We start from the raw sequence: 6,300 nt of genomic DNA on the forward strand, positions 1-6,300 counted from the left end.
GTCCGACGACCTGCGCGCGAAGTCGAGCACTTTACGATAGAACAGTTTAGCGAGGACCGATAACGCACGTCCTGGGTCCATACGCAGGCTAATCAAAATGGTCACCCACCCGCTTATTGACCGCAGTCAGTGATGCTTGACTTCGGTAATCTGATGGGAACCGCGTCTTTACTATCAGTCCACTGTGGGATCCCTTTATAGTAATTGACATTATTATGTTTTTATATGTTAAAAAACGTTTTATTAATTTTTTGTTCTCACTAAAATATTAATTTGCAAACTCTATTTGTGCATAATTTTTTTAACTAAAATTTTATAAAGATTCTGGTCGTATATTTTAAGGGCATTGCATAACAGCATTCTATGTGTTTATTCAAATGTTAACAGATTCTGAATAGAAAATATTCCTCCTAGTCAGTTTCCCAACTTATCTTAAGCTACTGACCGCTCTTTATTTTCCGATTAATGTCTGAACAAATTTAAAATTTCTTGTTAGAGCAAGATTTCAATGATATTGATGCATCTCCAGATCATTATCCCCTCTCAAATTAAGGTGTTTTGTTTTTCTAGAATACATGCAGCAGAGACATAAAACTTAATAAATTTTAAACAATACAGTAAATTTGAGAAGAAGAAAAATTTAAAAAAGAAAAAAAACATGAACTGGAATTTGGTGATATTTTAGAGATCAGATATACTTCAATGCTTTGCAATTCATTAGATCAATAACAGGATTCTTACCTGAATGCACTTACTAAAAATATTGCACTCTGCCGTGCTTCCCAATTTTTCTGGAATTACGAATCAATTAGTGCGATCCAATTTGTTTTTTTTTAATTTATCTTTCAAAAATTAAATCTTCTAAACTAAATAGTAGAATTGAAACATCATAAATTCTTAAATTTTTTTATAAATGAGGTAAGTTTATTTTTCATTAAGTTGACCACCAATACAGTGAACTTTTTAAGAAAAGAAACAACTTTTAATAAAAACATGAACTAGAATTTAACGATCAGATATATTTTAGAGCTTTTGCAATTCCTTAGACCAATTTAAGGATGCATTTAGTAAAAATATTGAACTCTGGTCGTGCTGACCTCCTTCGTACTTTTAAGAAACGAAATAAAACCGACTCATTTCGAATGAGTAAAAATTTTAAAAGATGCTTTGTCATGATACATTTAAAAAATTAATGCTTTTATCACCAACCGTAAAGTTATCTGTAAATTAAAATATAAAAAAAAAAATCACACTAAATTACATAGCATCAAAAGACAAGAGAAGATTTCTTTTAATGTACCGAAATATCAAAATAAAGCATCCTAATTACATTCTTCAAAGGAAAAATCGCCTTAGTACATGCTCACGCAGATGTTTTCAACAAAAAGCTACACGATTTCTACACATAAGATAAGGTTATCTTATTTGTATTATCTGTATTTAAAGCCAATTTAACGCAGAAGCTCTATGTCATAAAAAAGATAAGACGGTTAATCTGAAGAAATAGAATGAATATTCTCTGTGCTTCAATATCTTATCATAAATATTATCAGTTAACTCTTATGCAATAATTCTAAGTCAGCGCTTTCTTTGTGACTTATTCTTGAAAAAATTAAGAAGATAAATTTCACAAACAGTTTTAATATTTCATTTATGATTCATAATTTTGTGTAACTAATGCTATCATAAATTTTGGCAGCATATAACAAAAAGTTATTTCGGTGGCAGTCAAAATAATTACCTTTAAATTTCCTTTTTTTTTTTTCAAATTTAAAAAGGAATTAATGAAACAATACTTTGAGTTGTCGTAATATTAGAACGATCCCTTTTACTGATTAATTTACATAGCAATTTACATTAGTATTATTTTAATTAAGTTTCTATTGATATTTCAATCGATAGCAATTGTTATAAATAGCTATTAATAGAAAATAATTAGTTTCAGAATATCGCGTTTCTAAAAGTTTGAGTTTCTTGCAAACACATTGTTCAAAAGCATAAAGATAAAATCATTACATTACTAAGTCATATTAAGAAGATCGAACTTTTGATTCCTCAGATTATCAATCCATAACTTTCAGATTGTAGGTAATCCATTTTTTAGATTGAAAATCCTAATCTTTCGAAAAAATCTGAAGAATATGTTTTCAATTTGTTAGGCAGAAGAACAAAGAGAGTTTGACTCCATTATGGATAATTTTATTTTTTGTTTGTTTCCTCATACATCTGGAACTTTTAAGAAAACAAAACAAAAAATTCCATACAATTAAAAACTCTCTCATCTTCTAATAATTATATTTTTTTCAATTTCAATTTTTTATGAATTATTTATTATTTTCGATTATTTTATAAAATAATGTTTGGAAATTTTTTGAATTATAAAGAATATAAATTTTTACTTCATTTTACGTGAATTTTAATAAGTGAGTGAGATCGACCGAATAATTCCTTAATTATTCAACCAATTCTGCACAAGTGTTATTTATGTTTTTTTTTTAATATAAAGTAAAACAAGTTAATATAATGTAAGTATTTGCATAACGTACAATTCAAAAAAAAATTTTTGTATTGTTAAATCAAATAATAAGAAAAATAAAATATATATATATATATATATATACGTATATATATTTGACTTGCATTATCAGTGGATAAGTAAATATTACAATTGTCGTCACGAAATTTCGAGATTCTCTAAACTACTTCCAGAAACATGAAAAAATACGCGAAAATTTAAATTATCATCCTATCATCAATATCAACAACCTACATTAGAATACTCTAATCACCATAGTTATACACCCCAGTCCAGGGAGTGTTAGGGAGCTCTATATAGTGGCCACCACATTAGCACATTATGACATACATTTCATTTGCTGATAAGTTTTTAAGATAAAACTAACTAAGCAAAAGGAAAATTAATATTACATATCTGGCTATTGGGATCATATTTTTCAAATTGCAACCCTTCATACCATTGAAACTGGAAATTAGTATGTCATGATATGCCATTGTAGCACCCACTTTATAAAGCTTCCTAACTCTCCCTGGACTAGGACGTACCACTCGGGTTATTAAAGCATTCTACTAATTACCCGAAGGTCCTTGGTTCGAATCCTGACTACAGATGGTGAACCCGGTCTTAACCCACTAGTGGAATGAGACTGGTTGATTTCACTTTTTCAAGAAAAAATCATTTATGAAAAAAATAGTACATCTATGACTTTTCAGGTATGATATATTGAACGCAACTGAACAAGGAATATCTTGATTAAATAGGACAGTTTCTAGGTCGAACAGTTTAGCCCCCAACGAGCCTTCGAATCTTAGCTACCGGTTTTACCCTAGTTTCCTCTATTTAATTTTAGCATTTACAAAGTAAAAGAAAATTTAGAGGTCGCACATAATTGAAAATAATCTCTTTTTCACACAACCTCTCCTGATCAGCTATCGCCACGAAAATTATTATCTCGAAAAGTTGATTATTACTTGAAAAGAAAAGATATGTCAAACAAGTGTCTGTCTAATGATAAATACTTGATATAGCCAGATAGAAATTACAGATATCATAAATTTAGTTGACGTAACTACACTTCAATTGTATGTCCTGTTTTAAAGCAAATTTCCATAGCAGCACTCACATAAAGTGAAAAAAAAATTGGTACATTTCATTACTATACCGTGACGTCAGAAAAAGTGTTAACTAATTCTCCCTTCGATAACAATATGTTGCTCCCCCTATTATAAAACTTATCACTGCACTTTTCTTACTGATGGTTTCTTTCGGCAAAATATTCATGCAATAATAAATAAAGTACTTAATAGAAGGTAACTCAATAAAAAGATCATAAATCTCAACAATAATTTCCATTTTTGTGCCAATGTATTCTATTTTTGCCTCGAACTGCAATCATGTATACTTTATTACACATTATTCTGTATGACTGATTTTTAAGAGAGAGTTTATTGCTAAAAATATATGCTGCATTTTATAGTGCATATATCGTACATTATTAAATACATGCAGGGTTCGTAGTTGCCTGATATTCCTGATTTTCCTGAAGAAAAACATTTCGTCCTTATTCGTTCCGATTTTTATTTGTTTACAGAACATCTTAAAAATGAAAATAGGACCGAAAGATTTGGATTTTTGATCTAACACTGTTTTATTTTAATTAATAAGACTTAGAAAAAAGTCACGAAAATCGGTAGTTAAAATTTAGACACCGTCTACTAATAGACATGAGGGTTAAGATATAAGACATAAGGGTTAAAGAATAAGGGTCATTTTCAAAAAACTTGCTCATTACATCTCTTATGGCTTCAAGTAAGTTTAATTTCTGAAATTTTATTCCAAATAAAATTTTTAAGCGTTCTAATTAATTTACTGTATATTTTTAATAAACGTATATATAATTAGTCATTTAAAAATAATGCCTTTGTAATAGGTTTTTAAAACGTCAGACGCAGATAAATAACGATGTGATAACTTTCTTTGAATTGCATTATATTGCAGTTAATTAATATAATTAAGTTAATTTAAAATAATTTTAATTTATTCAGCTGTGAATATTATGTTATTTGTAATATACACAACAGCTTATCTAACTTATAGTTTTAAAATTACTTTTGAGAAAAAAAAGATTTCGTTCACTCTGTTACCTTAATTATTATTTTAAATTACTTCTGTTGAGTTGGCAAATATTGCATGGTTTCCTGAACTGTTTACATTTAGATAAAGTAGCCATTTTTGAAATTTCAATTATTTTAGCTGTGTTCTAAGAAAATAAAGCTTTGACAGTATAATGACGTTTCCGGTGTATGAGTGTTTATTGTAAGGTATTATCATAAGTTATTTAATTTTGTCAAATGATACAAACTAATATTTGTGGGAAACCCTTTTGAGTTTCCCTTAAAAAAAAAAGTGCAAAAACTACTTAGAGAATTGATCAAAACTTTTTTAAATTTTTCAGATATTCAAATCGGATCCCTTTCATTCGTTGACAAATAGGATTCACTACAAAATTATGAAGAAAGCAATATAAAAGAACCAATATATATATATATATATATATATATATATATATATATATATATATATATATATATATATATATATATATATATATATATATGTATATATATATATATATATATATAAATTTGAACTTCCATTGCGCAATTATTAATTCCCTTTACCCATTTTATTTTTCATTTTTCTGCTTTGCTAACCTGATTCTATTTCAAAATCAATTTTCCCCCCTGATTGTTAGTTTGATAAACAATTTTAAAGATACAAGATAATGGAAAAATACTTAGAAAAAAATGCTTCACACCTTTCAACTAATTGACAAACTTCCAAAAGACAACTTCACTGAAAAGATTTATTTGATAGCAACTAAGTTGAAAAATCAGAATAAAAAAAGGCTTTCAACAGAAAATAAACATTGACATTTTAATTTTAAATAAATAAATAAAAATCTTCATTTATGCAGAAAAAAAAGCAGTTTTTCTTAACTCGTCAAAGTTACAAAAACTATATAGCTTAAAAGTTACCCCAGGTGTGAAAGAAAAAAATCAGGTAGTACAATCTAAAAGTGAAGTTGTAAAAAAAAAGACAAAATAGCGAAAATAAGAAACTGTTGAAGATTAAAGAGTATTTTTTCTTATTATTATTTTTCCCCTTTAGGAATATCGAAGAAGTTTATAATAGTAAACAATATACTTGCATTACATAGTTGACAAATATTCCAAGAAAGAAATCTCATCTGACTGACAAGGACAGTGTTTCCCAATTTGGGGTCCAAGCCCAATCGCCTGGGTTAATTTGATAAAAAAAGGGTAAATTTGAAATTTAATTCCCTTGATAACTAACATCACATGGTCCAGCCCTCTAAACATTGAAATGTATGTTAAACAGAAATCATTGAGAATTTAGAGAAAATGTTAGTTTTTCTTAAAAGAAAAGAAAAAAAATTAAGTTATTTTTTTTGAAGTGCAAAATCTTTATGATGTAGTTATTTTGTACGGCTGTGGATTTCCTTTATTTTGCAAAGGATAAAAATCGAAACATTTTGTGGTGTGAATAGTGGGGGGAGGGGAGTAAAGTAAAACAAGTTACTTTTTAATGAGAACGTTTCTTTTTTTTTTAGCGTTCAGATTTTTTTCTCTTTCTGTTACGTAATATTCAGTCGAAGTGATATCAAAACGAGGATAGGATGTAACTTATATTACGAATGAATAAAGCACAAATAAAGATACAAAAATAGGCTTGCTATAGTTTTGGTTATAAAAACAAGA

The sequence above is a fragment of the Parasteatoda tepidariorum genome, chromosome 1 (assembly GCF_982258835.1).
Source record: "Parasteatoda tepidariorum strain Cologne lab strain chromosome 1, Ptep-v5.0, whole genome shotgun sequence".
NCBI lineage: Eukaryota > Metazoa > Arthropoda > Arachnida > Araneae > Theridiidae > Parasteatoda > Parasteatoda tepidariorum.